Source organism: Ptychodera flava, chromosome 8 (assembly GCF_041260155.1).
Source record: "Ptychodera flava strain L36383 chromosome 8, AS_Pfla_20210202, whole genome shotgun sequence".
Taxonomy (NCBI): domain Eukaryota; kingdom Metazoa; phylum Hemichordata; class Enteropneusta; family Ptychoderidae; genus Ptychodera; species Ptychodera flava.
The window spans coordinates 7,155,391-7,172,417 of record NC_091935.1 but is presented as its reverse complement, the minus strand read 5'-3'; the positions used below and the strand labels follow the sequence as shown (position 1 = coordinate 7,172,417).

At 35.6% G+C, this 17,027-nt stretch overlaps 1 protein-coding gene and 1 long non-coding RNA gene across 3 annotated transcripts in view; one reads left to right on the top strand and one right to left on the bottom strand.

Annotated features, from left to right (window-relative positions):
- LOC139138349 (phospholipid phosphatase-related protein type 1-like) overlaps window positions 1-17,027 on the top strand; it is a 38,310-nt gene that overhangs the window by 2,536 nt on the left and 18,747 nt on the right. Inside the window, exon 2 of one of the 2 annotated variants that reach the window (XM_070706690.1) lies at window positions 796-945. The gene's annotated coding sequence lies outside the window, so the exon portion shown is untranslated. Of the gene's footprint in view, window positions 1-773; window positions 946-17,027 lie in introns of those variants that run through there. The other variant, XM_070706689.1, reaches the window with a different exon arrangement.
- On the bottom strand, window positions 10,191-13,503 carry LOC139138341 (uncharacterized). The gene is made up of 2 exons (XR_011553582.1): window positions 12,898-13,503; window positions 10,191-12,434 (listed from the first exon to the last, which is right to left on the bottom strand). It is a non-coding gene; the product is annotated as an uncharacterized lncRNA (long non-coding RNA).

The window sequence follows — 17,027 nt, the reverse complement described above, 5'->3', positions numbered from 1 at the left end:
CTGATCACTGCAATATATGGAACCCATTACTGAGATGATGTCAGGATGGTAGCAGTTTCTTGATAAGTACAATGATTAAGTTAAATTGAGATGTAGCCACATCAGTGATGTCATCTTTTGCAAAGAATAGCTACTAAAATACAGATATTGTGTAAATTACAGCTACTGTTCCCCATGGCACTTCCCTTTCTTACAGCCACTTAAAGAAGTCATTCATGTGAAGCTAAACACCAGTTACTTTTAATACCTCAGTATCAAATGACCAATTACATGTATATAGGCAAAGCCCCATTAAATAGTCCTCAACTATGGTTAGGTGTAAGTTGTATTGCAGATCCCGAGGTAATTATATGGCTAATCAGACATAGAATGGCTAGGAAATTGCAAGAAACCAAAGCACCTGTTGTTTTATCTCAGAACAAATCTTCAACAACAAGCTTTCAAATGAGTATAATGGTTTTGTACTGTTACAAGAGTGGATAATTTAGTTCTAACACTGTACTGCTTTGTTTCAGAAGACCAAGTCCGACTTTTGCGCCATTTAAGAAAATGGGAAGAGACCACAATGTGGTGGTGAAATGTTGCAAAGATCAATACTAGCACGAGAGTTGTATACCCATTCTAAAATGTAAGTGCCCATCCACAGATGAGCACCCCTATGAAGCAGTGGCCCAGTCCACTTGCACTTTCACCTTGCATAGCCACACGGTGGAAATCTGAATGTAAATGATAGACAGGTCGTTGAATACAAACAATAGGTGCACCCCTCACTCTGTTGTTCCCCTTCCAATGCAGGGTGTGGTAGAAAGGTGAACGTAACAGTGTCCAAAGCCGGTAAACTACAACAAGGCAGCATAATACATCGCCCGACCCGCGATTGTGTGAGAGTTGTCGGGGGCCAGTTGTTAGGGGGAGATCTGTGCAGAAATATTCTTCTTATAAAAGGTAAGTGTTTAGAGTCAGATGTATTGTGGCTTGTTCTGTGTTGTGGGTCATTAGGACCTCGTTAAGTAGACCTTATGGTGGTTTTATGTGATCTTTAGATCAATTTACCTGCCTTTATGGTTATACACCTTACACATTTGGAAATGTGTTACACCCACCAACACAGGTACCTCATTTACTGTATCAACCACAAGCACAGAATCTTAGTTTGTTCAAGATGAAGCAAGCAGGAGCTCTGTACTAAAACTGTGCTTGCGTGTGACGTACCAAACAATCGCTTGATGTGGTAGCAGTCATGCACATCGAAGATCGGCAACTTGCCATACAACCAACATTTTAACAAAGTCAGTCCAGACAATTGTCTATGGGCACATCACTTGGACAAGGTCAAAGTTTCCAGTAACCTTATTTGCATTCGTAAAAGGTGGTATGTGAGATCGGAATTCTTTACATACTGCAGGTGAAACAGAAGGGTCTGCAGTGAAAACGGGGACCTGTTTGTCTGTAAACTTCCACCACAAATAACTGAAAGCGTAAGATTATTGACTTTTCCATTCACCTGGTTGAAACCCCCCCAGTGAGGGGCATAAACAGGTCAAGCAGACATGAGTCAGTCTAGGTGTGTCCATTTCTTCAACTGACTTTGAAACACTGGCAGAAACTCCCCGTGTCAGGAACCCTTTTACAAAACTTGGTTGAACAGCTAGGACAATGGTATTTTCATTTAGGAAGGGTCATTCTGACTCACTTTCAGTTCCCACTTGAAACCCAACCCAACCCTCTACTGATGTGGCTCAGTTGCTGCTTTTCTCAGTATTTTCCACATATCTATCTAGTACACATACATGGAAGTTACCATGGTTACAGTCACTTTTCAAGACCTGATACTCGCAGAACAGCTGCGGGCAATTCGTAACAGACATGCATCGCTAAAGACTGTGGTTATAAGTTTCACATTGAGAAACACATGCTCTTCTTTAGCCTGCAAAAAGATTGTCTCTGATTCACACATTATACTGAACTTTAAATGACTCTACTTTCATGTAGGCAAAATAATATAAAGACACCTAAGTTCATGAAAAGAAAAAACCTGACTGAAATAACCAAAGAAACCAGAAAACATGTAAATTATTTTCTTTTGTGTGTTTTTGTTTACAAAGAAAGATGTTATGTTACAAACAAGTATAGTCTTCTTTCATGTTTGGGCATCATCTTGGTACATCATAGACATCAGACAGTAAGGCCTTATTTTGCTAGCTTCATTGTCGTTTTTGTGAGGTTCTATTTTACATAACAGAAGGACAAATTACGCTACTACTAAGCATAAACATGAGACAGGATTTAGTCAATTGTCATGACATGATACGACGGGCAAATTAACATATTACCAACCTTTAATTGGTGACTTTGTGTGCAACAAGTGTTTTTTTTAATTGTTGGAGACAACAAAGTTGTCCATTTTTATCAAATATCTGCACATATACAGCTCCAGCCACTATGCGCAGTGACCATGGTTGCTTACAAAATACCATTCTAGTGTCTGTGAAGTATAGGTTTGCCATGGTCACTCTGTCTTTTTGTCCGATAACCATGTCTTGTCGCATCATTTCCATACTGGCTATTCAGCCAGTGACAAACCGTTCTCAATATTACTTGCAAGGGTATAGAGGTGTATTGACAAACTTTTATGTCTGTCATGGGCTTAACTTAAAGGACATTGAACTTTGATTTCATTGGCTTCAAGAGAATTGAAACATCCCTCATGAGTGTTGTACTAATTTATGCAGCTTTGTCTAGTCATCAGCTGGGATTACCTTTTCTGTGAAAAATATATGTGTGCATGTTCTCCTGTTATTTCTTTTTCTGAGGAAATATTACGAATCAGGACAGTGTAAAAATTGAAACCATAGATTCCAGCCAGGTGAAAGATATCTTTGATATCATTCAAAAAACATAAACATTGTGACCATTGTTTACTAAAAGCCAAGTGACAAGAGCTGTATTTTCTCTGCTTTTGTCATTAAAGTTTTCTTTTTTTCTAACTTTTTTGTAATATTACCAACTGATTTGCAATTTACTGACAATTTCTATTGACATTTTTCCTAATGTGAAGTTTTAGTTCATTTTTGGTGCTTTTTATCTTTTTTTTTTAAACCCCATAGTTTGAAGACTAAATTTCAAGATTAAAAGCCACCTCTTCTAATGATGTGATCAACAAACACTTCTAACATTGATATGCTTTTGCTCAGTTATTTACAAAGTGCTAAAGGAGTTGTTACATGAACAATTTGTATGCATTCATTGCAACATCTGCTCCCAGTAAGTATGCAGGCTAATCACAAACCGCTTAACATAAATTTTTAAAAATATGGTCATCAATAGATTATTTTGGAAAGTTTATAATCTTACGGAATGTCTATTGAAAGCTGTTTTATGTAACCATGCTGTATTTTAGAATAACTCAACATTTTTCAAGAACAGTGCCCTGAATTATGGATATTGATCATTATAAATATAGAACAAATACCCTGCAAAATCCAACAAGTCACTGCCTGTTCTGTTGTAAAATTGAGCATATTAATGTCTGCCAGCTATCAATTTGGATGTATAGATATTTGACATCCATAAACCTAGGATTCTAATCATTCATCTGCTTCAAATATACAAATATATCTCATCTCTGTCACTGAATTTCCTTTCAGTTAATTTGAAAAAATTTCTTATTCATTTGTCAAAACCTGATGGTAAAAAGTCAATTTCAAATGAATGTCCAATAATGTCAGCTTGTCACCATCACATGTGTTAAATTTGCTATCCTTTCAGTACACCTCCAGGTAGTCAATTGTTTTCAAGTCTATGAAAGCGTGACTATATTTGCAAATCTGTCCTTAAACAAAAAGAGCTGATTTTATCAACAAAAACTATAAAAGGCTGGTGGCCATTGTATATTTTTTGTTCTTCAAGTTGAAATATTGATTTTGGTACAATATAAATATCAACCATACATATCAATTCTTTACACTTATGTGAATAAGAATATTTGCTAAGTGCTCCTGTGGACTAATTCACCCTGCGTCACACATGCTATAATATTACCATACAAATATTAAACATATATAAAAAGGGCATTCCGATATGCATATTTTACTTCAGTCAATGTTTATTATCCAAGAAGTCCACCTTTGTGATGTAAACAAGTGCCATGGAAGTGCCAGCAGTAGGGATACTCAGTACTTACAGATAATCAGGCATAGCATCAAATAAGTATAGGATAAAGCCCGAGTACGAGGGCTCTTCTGGTATATAAAGTCCAACCCAACAATAAAATGTCGAGGCCGCAGGCCGAGACATTTTATCGTAGGGTTGGACTTTATATACCAGAAGAGCCCGAGTACGAGGGTTTTATCCGACTTAAAAACTATCGCCCCTTACTGATATATCTTCGTTTTCAATGTGTTTACGTCAACCATCCCCTTTGTCAATGTAACATGTTTAGGATATGAATTAAAACTTTTATTTGTGAAATAGCCTTCCAATGTAATGGAACATCCTATAAATGCCCTTGGCCACATTATATAAATGCCCTAGGGCACAGCAGATTTTGTGTTTGCAGCTGGTGTCCGCTGTGTTACCAAATTGAATATTAAAACGTACCAGATGTCTACAGAATATGACATGTTCACTTTTGATTGGACAGTACTTTACTACGGCTCTGTCATTCGTTTCTGGAATTTGGTGACCAAGGCTTTACGAGGAAATAAAACACCCTGAATTGAGCACTCTGATTGGTCAATCAACAGTAGATAGTTTTTAATATGCAGATAAAACAGCAGCATTGACTACTTCCAACTGGTTTTATTTTCACTCATGTTTCAAATACATCCAAATGCTCAGATTGTAGATTTTACATACATACATGTATACATGTAGACTATCTAAACCCATTGAAACTCTGATGTGTAATGATAGTGGAAGTCATATTGGCACTAGTGTATGTATATGATAGTTACAGCACTGTAGTTCCATATAAATGCTTTTTCACATTTTGAAAAGGTAATATTAACAATACTTAGACAGGCATGAAATTGTTTCTTCATGCAGAACTGTCAGCAATATAATCCATTGTTTATTGATGCACAAATGAACCATTTCCCCTGGGTACAATACACCGTTTAATTATGATTACAAGTGCTGTACACAAAAGGTTGATTAAACAGAAAAAGGTCATTTCTCCCTTATTAAGTGCGTTTAATTGTACCAAGCATCAATTAAGGGCAAGATCCATCATAACAAACAGTTATGAGAACAGAGAACAATTGAAGTCTTCTGACATCTATTACTACCATGAGGTTATATCATGGACAAATGATTGCATGTTTTTTTATTCTGAAACACAAGCCTTATTTGCCAATTTTTGCTTGTCTATTTTGGATAGTCATGTTTTGTAAACACATTTCTTCCGCATTTCAATTTTGAAATTTAGTCAGACATTCTTTTCTCTGTAATTGCTTTTCCACATATATCAGGATTTCAATTTTGATGATATGGAATTTAATATCACAATATAAACTTTATTAAATCTGGCTTTTTGTCTTTACATGTGAAGATTGTCATATACAGATTTTTTCAGTCCCTAGTACATTTTGATGTATTTCAAACAGATGTACCAGCAGAGTTGACCTTTCTTTTTAATTACTTATACAACATATATATTATCCTAACCTCTTGTTTATTACAATACCAATGTCAAAGTCCCTGGATAATTTGTTTCATAAAGTCAGATTCAAAGTGCTATAATTACAGCAGATTTTGAGTGGTCTGTAATTCAAGTACAGGATTCAACTGAACTGCATGCATCCGTTTTTTTTCCCATTTTCAAAGACAAGCTCAAAGCCATTTTAATATTTTATACCGTAAAAAACTCTAGTGGTTGTCAAAGTAAATGTTAGTACTATTACTTGAACAGGGCAATTTTTTGGTAACATTTTACTTTTGAAATGTCACGATGGAATGTAAAAGTGGTTTGTTGTGTTGTCTCCCTTCCTTCCTTCATTCATTCATTCATTCAGTTACATGTACCTTCAATTTCACTTCCAAACATTCTTTACAGTGTAGTACTCCAGTTGCTTATCAAAATTCACTCATTTGAAAATGTTAATTTTAGAATAAATGAATACAAATGGTTGTGACTGCTGATGCAAGGTTTGTATTACTGTTACCATGGCAATACAAATTGCCATAAAATTAGGAAATTGCACAAGTCCGTGATAGGGTACTTTGAGTTTTATCAGTCATGACATGTTGTGTTATCTAATGCAATTACGTTCACCTGGCGATGCAATTTAGAGCAATTTGTGCAAATGTCAGTTTGGTCACACTGTTCACATGGCAAACAAGATAAACATGGCTGGGTTCTGTTTAACTGAGTAAGAAGTGTCTCCAGCACGTTTCACAAACACCATTACCATGGTTGAAAATGCTGTTCTCTTTCAGAATTTTACAGAGGTTTGCAGTATACTTTCAGTCGTTCACATGCTTTCAGCTTTCCAGTTTATATTCACAAAAAAGGCTCGTCCTTCCCTGAACCACATACTGCACATCAGTTGTGTTCCTAAAGTGAGGAAATAATTTGTGGCAAAAACTGTAGTATACATCAAAGATTGCTGAAAAAATACACATAAAATCATACACTCAGGTTCTTCAGTACTTTTTGGTCAATATTCAGTTTCATGACCGAGCAGTTTGACAAATAGTTCAGAAAAATCAAATTGATACAGCCATTGAGAACAAGTTATGCTTTAATCAGACACAAAATATTTGGCACCCAATTCTTACATAGAACAAGAAATGAAGGATTAACTAGCTGGTATGGATGAGGGAAAATGCACATTGGTATTAAAATAGGAATATTTGCTGTGCTTGCAGCAAAATGAATACAGTATATACTGAGCACTATATATAGTTGTTTCCCGTCTTATAGACAGGTTAAAACAGTGCATCGATGATGATGGGAATAGCTACAGAGCTAGAGGTCATGCAATTCTCAATTTTATGTCTCTGTGTTGAAGGCTTATCATCTAGCTCTTCAATCACATCATTTAGTCAATATTTTTTAGACTTAGCTTAGATTCAAATAAAAATTTAGGTAAAAAAATCAAGCTGTAAAGAAATTACCTCTGTGCCCAGAAAGACCTAAAATACATATTCTCCTAATATGCACATTCTTCTCAGACTGAAGGTGTATGCTTTCCTCATACTCAAGGAAAAAGGTAGATGATACATCAATTATACAACCTTGTCTTTTCTTTAAACACCCTCAGGCAATACTGACTCAGTCTCCTATTTTAATATCTTTTACACAGAGAAGATATGCTGTACTAATGAATATCCATGTCAACTGAGATTGTGCAGTATTGAAGGTTGCAGTTACTCATACCGATATCTGACAAGGCAATGCCGTATACACCCATGTACTAGGCTAGAAATCTGTGGGCTTAGATCAAGCTATTGTGCAAACAGCATCCCAATATTGTTGTCAAAATTTATATCCAGTATATCACTGAAACTGAAAAGAAGCCAGTTTGAAGTGAATTCTCTTTTACTTTTCAACTCACTAATTTTCAAATATTTTACAATATTTTACTCAATGGGTTTGAAACTTCCATTATGTGAATGACACAGTTTTATTTGATGTACATGGACTTACCCCTGTAATAGAATGTCAAATCTGGAGATCACCTGCCATATTACAAAGTACATATAGTATATCTCTGTGATGTGTTCAACCACAAATATTGCTGTTTGGTAACTCCAAGTGTCATTTCCATAAATCTGTAGATCCCTGCAATCATCTAATTACTACTGTTATACAAAACTTTAATATTTCAAATATGGGATATTATCATGATTGCTTCACTCCCATTTTCTTTTCCATTTTTTTGTGATAGTAGGGCAACACCTGTGTGTGTCAATCACAACTCAATTCAATCAAGTCCACAGCGCAATTATCTCAGTGATTAATTGCTAAATACAGGAACACTTAAATCATGCAACATCTGCCATAGAATCTGCCAATACAAAGCTAGAGCATTGTGTCTTTTAATACGCCATATTCGAGATCCATGAAAACGAAAGAAATTGTGGGTTGTTTGTTGTGCGGGGGCGCTGTTTGGTAGGGCTAAAATGATCAACAGTCAACAATGGCGGCGCGAAAAATTGTCCGTGGTGATTTGGTTACGCCATAGACCTTTAAGGTCTATGGTTACGCTATAATTTACGGAACTTGTGCAATTTCTAAAGCCAGAGGTATTTCCAGGAAAGATGCAAGAAAGACCGTTCTTTTAAAGCTTGCTGAAAATGCTGTCGATCTCGATCTCCAAAATGAATCGAAATCGGACGACTCTGAACTGAACTAGGGCGGAAGAAACGCCGTAGGCCTACAGTTGATATCCACGGTGACAAAGTTACTAGTCGACATCCGATCCATCAAAAATTGGAATGAAAACCTTAAGTTTCTGCCAGATGTCGATTTGATACGAATAAGTTTATATCTACGGAATTTGTGTAACTGGTCCGAAGAATGACTCCTAAATTATCGTAAGGACAACGGACACAAGTTATTTGTTGACGGCCATGTCTACGGTGTGAAGATTCACAGCGTTCCAATATACCCCTTCATGGACGTTAAATTTTGCTGCATTCGTGAGACGAATCAGTCAGACAAGCCTTACGAAGCATGGATTTTAATGTCAGCTGATGGTCGACTGCATCCTGGTGGTTGTGATTGCGTCGCGTAAGTACTCAGTTCTTTATTTCAGTTATTGATTTGACAGTACCGAAGCCTTATAAATGTACTGACACAATTACTATGGTGGTAAAAAATTCCAGAAAGAGATTTAAAAAAGAAAATCCAGGCGAAGATTTGAGTCACAAGTGTCTTTCGATAATGTAAACAATAGCACGCTATTTGCGCCCAGCTGTTCGGGTTGGTCAATTGCATATTCATGAACCATAGATACATTGTATCTATGGACACGGAAGTAGGAAGCCCTACACCTTCAGTGGACGCATTTATTTTGCCTCATAGCCCAGTCTCCCTACACCCCCTAGATCTTTGTTGGGACTATGCAAACTACAACTTCATACAGCACAAAACAGTATTGGCATTTCAGTCATCTGTAAATTATGCTTAATATCATAATTTTATTGAATGTAATTTTGAAATGATAATTGATTAATCTAATAAGTTGAAATCCTAGAAGTTCTCTCAATGTATAATCATAAGTGTTCTGAGGTATGCATTAAAAGTGGCAGTGTATTGTTTTATTTTTCAGGGATGATGGTAAGCAGTGTGTCGCACTTCTATTCAGCTTGAGCAGTTTTACAGATCGTCATAGGGATCGTCATAGTCAAGTAGCAACTGACACACCATGTACGTGGGACAAACCTAGGAGGGAGTCAGTTCCATTGCTTATTGATGAGATTGACATCAGGAACAATAGAGCTACACCATTACAACCTGAGCCACTTATGGACACATATAACTCTGCAATTAGTAATCCCTTATTAACACCAGAAGAAATCAGATCTGTTATGTATAATGCTTGCCCAAAACAATTTTAGACTTTGTCTGTGATTTTAAAATTCTTTTGAGTTAAATTTCATTGAGTACTTGAAGGACAATATTGACAGTAAGCATATATCCATTGTAAATGACATTACCATTGGTCAAAAAGATGTACAGGATTGGTTTGATTACAGACAAGCCTGTTTAACTGCAAGTAATTTTTATGACTGTTGTAATTATACAGGGAGAGGCAAAAATCATTATTTAGTTTCTAAAATTCTCACAAAAGCTTCCAATTGTCAATCATCAGATGCAATCAGATTTGGTGTAAAACATGAATCAGTAGATATTTATGTGGTGAAGGGCACGGGGGGTACTAAAATATCAAGTTCAGGGTTTGTCATCTCAGCTGATCTTCCCTTTCTTGGAGCAAGCCCTGATGGTAAAGTTAAATGTACCTGTTGCAGTAAGGTTGAGTGGTTGCTAGAAATTAAATGTTGTTTTAAACATAAAGATTAATTTCCAAATAAAGCAGCACAGGATAAATCATACCATGTATACTTGGATGGGAACAGAGTTAAATTAAAGACAACTTCAAAATGGTACTATCAAATTCAAGGTCAGTTGGGTGTAACTGGTTTACCATTCTGTGATTTTGTGCTTTTCACAAATAAAAACATAAGTGTTGAAAGAATTTTATTTGACAAAGATCTGTGGGATTCTATGAAAACCAAACTTACTAGGTTCTATGATACATTCATTGTCCCAAAGTTACTTGAATGAGTAATTACTTATGAAAAGAGATCACTGTGTAACTAAAGAAATTTAGCAGGAAAGAAATGAGTAAATCTAAACATTGTAGTGTTCCATACACCTATTCATTCACTCTTCTATCTCTTGGAAGTTACATGCCACTAAACTGTTAACTTGTGTGTCTTCTAATCAGCTTTATTTCTCAAAACAAAATCACTTATTACACAATCAATTTTGTATCATTCACACAACCTTTCTGTGTTACAGATAATTACTTTTATGTGGTAAGTGGTACATAAATACTAGCTGACAGTATTACAATGTACTTCAGACCATATTTACCTGGCATAGCCCTGGTGGTTTTATTCAATGTAACTACAGTCAGATTATGATTAGCTTTATGTTCCAATGCAATAATAAAAATTATTTACATTTCTATGCATTGAAATATTACATATTATCAATTACTGCCAAGTATGAATCATATATATAGTATTTGAAAATTATTTAAACAAAACAGATTTCCTTGCATGGCAGTTTCAATTGTACATACAATGTCATATACTAAATAGAATTCATATGAATAAATATTATTGTTATCATAAATAAGACAAGTATAATTTAATTGTATTTTAAAAGTTGTTCATTTTTGTGTAATTTAAATGACACAGCAATATGGTTACATTTCAAAAAACAATTTAGAAGATGAAATGACAGTATCTGCATTTTTAATAATCTGTTGCAATTCAATACATACATTCACATATGTACATTAACTGTAATTAAATGACAACTACCCCTCCAAACACTTAAAGAGACATAGAAATTCACCTTACATGTATGGGATATTATTTTGGAAAGAATTGGCATTGGAATGAGGCCAAATGAAATCCAATTATGGCAAATTATGATTTCTAAAGGAAGGTATCTTTATGTTGATAAAGGATCAATGACATGAAATAGGAAAGCTATCATGAACTCTGCTGATTTAGCTTTGAACCAATGGGTGCCTGAAAATTACACAGTGCAGCAGCAACAGTAACACACTGGTTGGCAACTTTTTTTCAATTTCAACGGCATGACTTGATTGATAAGATGGAATTTTTTCAATCGCCCAATGGCTTGTTCTACCCTTATTCTTAGTGATGCAATTCTCCTTGATTGTAATGTTTCATCTGAATTTAACAGTTTCCCTTTGGCAGTCTTACATTTTCTTTTAAACGGTGGGATTTTCAAAGTTGCCCTTTTCTCAGTCAAAAGATCTCTGATAGTGAATCCTCTGTCAGCCATAATATCATCCCCCTCTTTAGTGATATCTAGAAAACCACTTTATTTAGTACTATATCTGTCAGAAACATTCCTCCCCAAAGACGAGAAACAAAAGAAAATGCACCATTTGGAGTGATTGAAACAATGCACCATTTGGAGTGATTGAAACAAGGAGTTTGTATGTATTATGATGTTTATATGAGCTGTATGTTGTTATCTGAGCTGTAGGACTTCTTGGTTTTTGAATGAATATTTCTGTGCAATCAATGATAGCTCTCATATGGGGGAAAATCTCTTAAATGACAAAGGCATGTGCTTATTTATTATTTGACGTGAAGGCCATTTTATGATGTGTATCATAACTTTTGCAAGGGCAGTTATCCAGGTAATAAATATTTGAGATACACGACTTTGAGAAACCCCAAATATATCACTAAGAACAGATGACAGTAATCCCAATTTTAATTGCATCAGAGTCATGATAAATTCTTCAAACATTTTTAATTTTCTTTGTGGCCCTGGTTTATGATTGTTTTGGCTTTGCTGGTAGTTTTTTTCCTTTGCTGATTGACAACCACTCCAATATTTAAGTCTGGGAGAAAAAGAAAGTATCAAATTAAACAACGTATACAGCTATGAAAGAGTGGCAACACCAGTGTACAAAGCTACAGATTTGTCAGTTTCCAGACTTTATCAAGAAAAAGTTCCCTTCGCAAAGTATCTGTGTCTTTAAATTTTGAGTTCAACGTATGAATTTCAGTTTCTAGTTTGTTAATATCTTCAACAGTCAAATCAGTTTGTACAGAAGTATTGGTTAGGACTGGATCATCGCAATTTACATCATCTTCCATAGCAACATACTGATGATCATATGGTACAGTGGATACTTTGGATGTAAAATCTGTCAACAAAAAGATTATGAACAAAAGTTAAATAATGAACTAGAAATTTTGAGTAATGAAATTATAAATTACTCTACAATATTTTGTGAAAAATATGATTGCTAATAATAAAAGTATCACTGCAACTTAAACAGGCTTGCAGTGGCAGGTTACTTACACAGATGCATGTATTAATCAACATCAAATATACCGACCGGTTTTGTATTTATATTAAATGGGAATGATATCACGTGTTTTTCCAAACTACACAACTTCAGATCTGAAGAACATTGATTTGATTAAAAGTGTTTCAAAACTGTATTTCAAACATTATTTTTACTGAAAATTAATAACTATGCATGAAATACACATAAATGGACAAAATACAAGTTACTTTTGGCGCCCATCAAATTACTTGTAGAATTAATTACAGTGATTTCAGCGTGAGGCAGTTGAAGCAAATATTAGTTACATGACACCTACCTGGAAAACTTGCTTTGGAATTTTCTTCTGTAATTTCTAGTTCGCCACAAATCCCATCATATGGCTCAGAATGCTGCATTACACACCTATCATTCTGTGCATGCTGTTCAAACCGTTTAGTTGGTTTCTCTAGTGAAGCAGGGGCATCAAGGTTATATACCAGACGTTTCCTACACTTCGGTGCTGTCCGCTTCGATATGGACTCACCCCAGTTGTTGTATTCGAATAAGGTTGGAACTGGATGTTCAGATGTAGGGCCTTTGTTACCTTGGAAATGCCGGGAACACACTCTGGAAAACCAGTTTGGACAGCAACTTGGTTCCCTCCGCAACATACGAATCTATTGTAGTAGCAGGCGTCTACATTTTCTTTCAGTTTGGAATGAGTGGAAAGTAACATTTCCATCCACGGGTACTTTTGCAGCTTTTCTAGCTTGACAGTGGCCGAATTACAACCAGGGGCATTGCAAAAGAAATGAGGCATCTTCTGGAGAGTAACAGTACTTAAAGTCAATAATCTGAAAACATGTTTACTCGTGGCTGTGTTCTCAATCCTACAGACGACAGTTCACATCAGTCCTGCCAGCAGCCATCTTGAAATTCTAGCCCTACCAGTTGTCAACAAACAGCGCCCCCGTAAAACAAACAACCCACAATTTCTTTCGTTTTTATGCATCTCGAATATGGCGTATTGGAAAAAGTCACCGGCTTTATGTTTAATATCCTTCAGTTCTCTACAATTAATTCATTGTGACAAACCCACAATAAATATTGCCAGGTGATATTACCATATTCATATTTTCACTCACGCGATATGGCATGCCTCTTTGTCATTAGGTTCCTAGTATAGCTGTATTCAGCTTTCAAAACTGTGTGAATTAAACCAGACTGCACAGGAATGTTCAGCTCAGTGAGACAAAATTTGAAATGCCAATATTTAAATGAACCAAACGCGCCCCATTATTAAGTCTATAAACATTAATTCAAGCAGAAAACTTATAATTTCCCGCTAAATGTTTTTATATTGTGTTCAAATTCATTCATGCAAGAGTAGTTGAAAATTAACAATTCATTATCATATGTTGTTGTTCTATAAAAGTTCCCCGTGTGAAATTTTCCAATTTGCAAAATAAAGAACTGGTCAGTACTTGATATTTCATGTAGTGAACCACAAAAGAGCAGTTTTGCCGAAAATGTACACATGTAAAGGTCAATCGGCAATTTCGTACACGGGTGCTCAACTATGGAACTCGTTGCCTAATGTAATTAAAGCTCATACTTCCAGGCATAGCTTTACAAAAGCACTGAGAGAGTATCTGTTACAGGAATACCTACAGTGAACTAGTTAAATCACAATAGTCGTCACATCATTGTGTATGAATTTTCAGGAATACCTCGCTCTGATATCAAATTTGTATCATATAAATATAAAATAATGTTTGTAGAACTCTTTGTATAACAGTGTACGTGTTGACCTGACTAATTTAAATTTTGTAAATGGGCCAGGCTCGACTAGCGAACAGCTATATTTTCTGGCTCCACATTACCACTGAAATGTAAATTTGTATTTGCCTGTTATGACTTGTGAAGTGTACTACTACTACTTTTCACGGTAATAAACCAAGTTATATATATATAGTTATCATGAAATTGAGAAATGGAAAAATTACCATCTTTATCACCTACATAAAAAGTATGTGACATAAACGGTCAGAACAAGCTTACAAAATCTTGAGCATGAACACAACTGAAATAGAACTGAAAAAAAGCAGTGAAATCAGTGTGCTGTTATATCTTATTTGATAGAAGGCAGACCGAACAACTTCTTTCTGAATGACCCCTCGGCTATAGAAATTCAGTGAAGATATTCTGTTAAGTCCCGCATGCCATCACAATAACTTTTCTGAATTGAATAGTTTTTATGCAAATAATCCTTCATTATGTAAGCAGTTGTAATATCCACTTTGAATTAATTCATCTCTGTATCACAATAGCAACTTCTTCTCATCTGTCTGCACACACATACCATACCATCACTGACTGTATACGTATTTCATAACTTACAAACTCATCATACACAATGAGTTCTGTTAGATTTTGTGCACACATTCTTCAAATACCTGTAAAACACTCGACAAAAATTTTGCTAGAATGTGCAAACTGTTCCTCATTATGTAAGCATTGGGTAAAATCTGATCGTTTGTTGAGAATGCATCAAAATGAAGCATAATTCACGTACAGCTATTCGTATGAGTGTTGTGCCAGAAGTATATACTGTCTGTAGCTAGGTTACAATTAGTCTGTTAGAAAAGTTATTCACAGATACAGTATAAACTTAGCCCCAGCCAGGCCCCATCATTTCATCTTGCTGTCAGTCATATTCTTCAATGTGCCACTTACTCTCTTCCATTCAGTTCTCTCAGTTATCTCTTAAAGAATCCTTGATAATGAAGAGATCATCTTTCCATCAGCATGATGTCTTTCCTTTTCTGATATCCAGTTTCATGTGCTCAATCAAACTGATGAAGATCATGCACTATGATACATTTTCCTAAAATGCAAATCTATGGTGACATATTAGATTATTCTATTGCTAGCCAGGCTGAGCTCCTAATTCAGAGACAAAAATAATCAACTATTTAACCTGAAAAGCAGTGTTTTTTGCCAAGGATTTGGTACATGCATAAATTTTTTGAACCCCTGCACCTTTCTACTGTTTCAGTACGTTTGTGTTGATATACCATTGGGAACTCTGGTATCACGAGTATGGAACCCTGGCAAAGTAGACCATGGTACCAAACTTATCAAAAACTGAAATTGTATGTATAATGTTTAACAAAACAATTACGTATTAAATGAGAAAATGATTACACTATTAATAGAGATTGAATGTGAATGAGTCCACATGCAGAAAAGATGACATTTAATAAAAAAAAGTGAAGGTATGACACTTCAATCGTTAACATCTATACAAAGTGGACATTGTTCAATTGCTACATAACAGTATTTTTTTGTGTATTTCTTAAATCAAAACAGTCATTATTAGAAGCAGCTGTCAGTGAACTATTGAAGTTAACTACAATGAGGCAGCTACATGTAAATTCAGTTACGGTAATTTACTTAGCCTGATCAGTCATGATTTTGCTTTCGGAATTTTCATGTTATTCAATGTCTAATACCATTCATTCAAGGCCATCAATGCTCCTAGGCCAGTACATGTACTTTATATAGATTCAGTCACTGATTGCATTTACTTCACATTGTCCATAGCTTGCTGCATCAAAGTGAAATGATCAGCAGTTATTATTATCACTAAAAGAGAAAAATTAAAATGCTCTGACAATAGCTTATTTTCCTACACTTTTTCCGTTACTAAGACTTTAAAAAGCATTTCCAATGTGTGAAGGATGGATTGTGATGGTTGCCATGATTGATTTTGGAGAAAAATTGTGTTTCTAAGACTCCACTAAAAAATTTACAAAGACATCATGGCCTGGTTGATTGTCTCCTGAACATGCACACTCATTGTAACACCATCAGTTGGCCAAAGTCACATTGCCATGCTGAGCAGGGCTCGACATAAGCGCTAGCCCACTAGCCCGAGGCTAGTAAATTTTCAAGAGGACTAGTAAAAATGTCTTCGGAGGTAGTCCTGCGGACTAGTGCAATTTTCAAGTTCCGTAGTTGTCCAGGAAAGTTTATCGCTACAAAACTAATGGGACGCCGGGCCACTCACTCATTCGATAAGAATGAACCAAGCCTCGGTCATTTTATACAAAAATAAACTAAATTTTACCCAAACAAATTGGACAGTGAAACAGTGAAGCAAACTTTATTGATCACCAACTTAAAATGAAACAGTTTACCTGCTACGGAGAATCAAATTGTACTGTACACGCCATAGTAACGTGGCCCCGGGAAACATGGCTCAACGCTGAGCATCAAACGGAATTGTCTGCACGTCGTGTATTTTGGTTTGCTTGAAGCTCATCACTTCGCCTAAAAACATGAGCAACCCCAGAATTTCGTTCAAACACTGTATCCTTGCCTTTCAAAGAAGATTTTTTTCAAGATTTCTTCAGGGGCATTCCCAAACAACACCTCCGATAGTTCGTAGCTAGCTTGACCCTG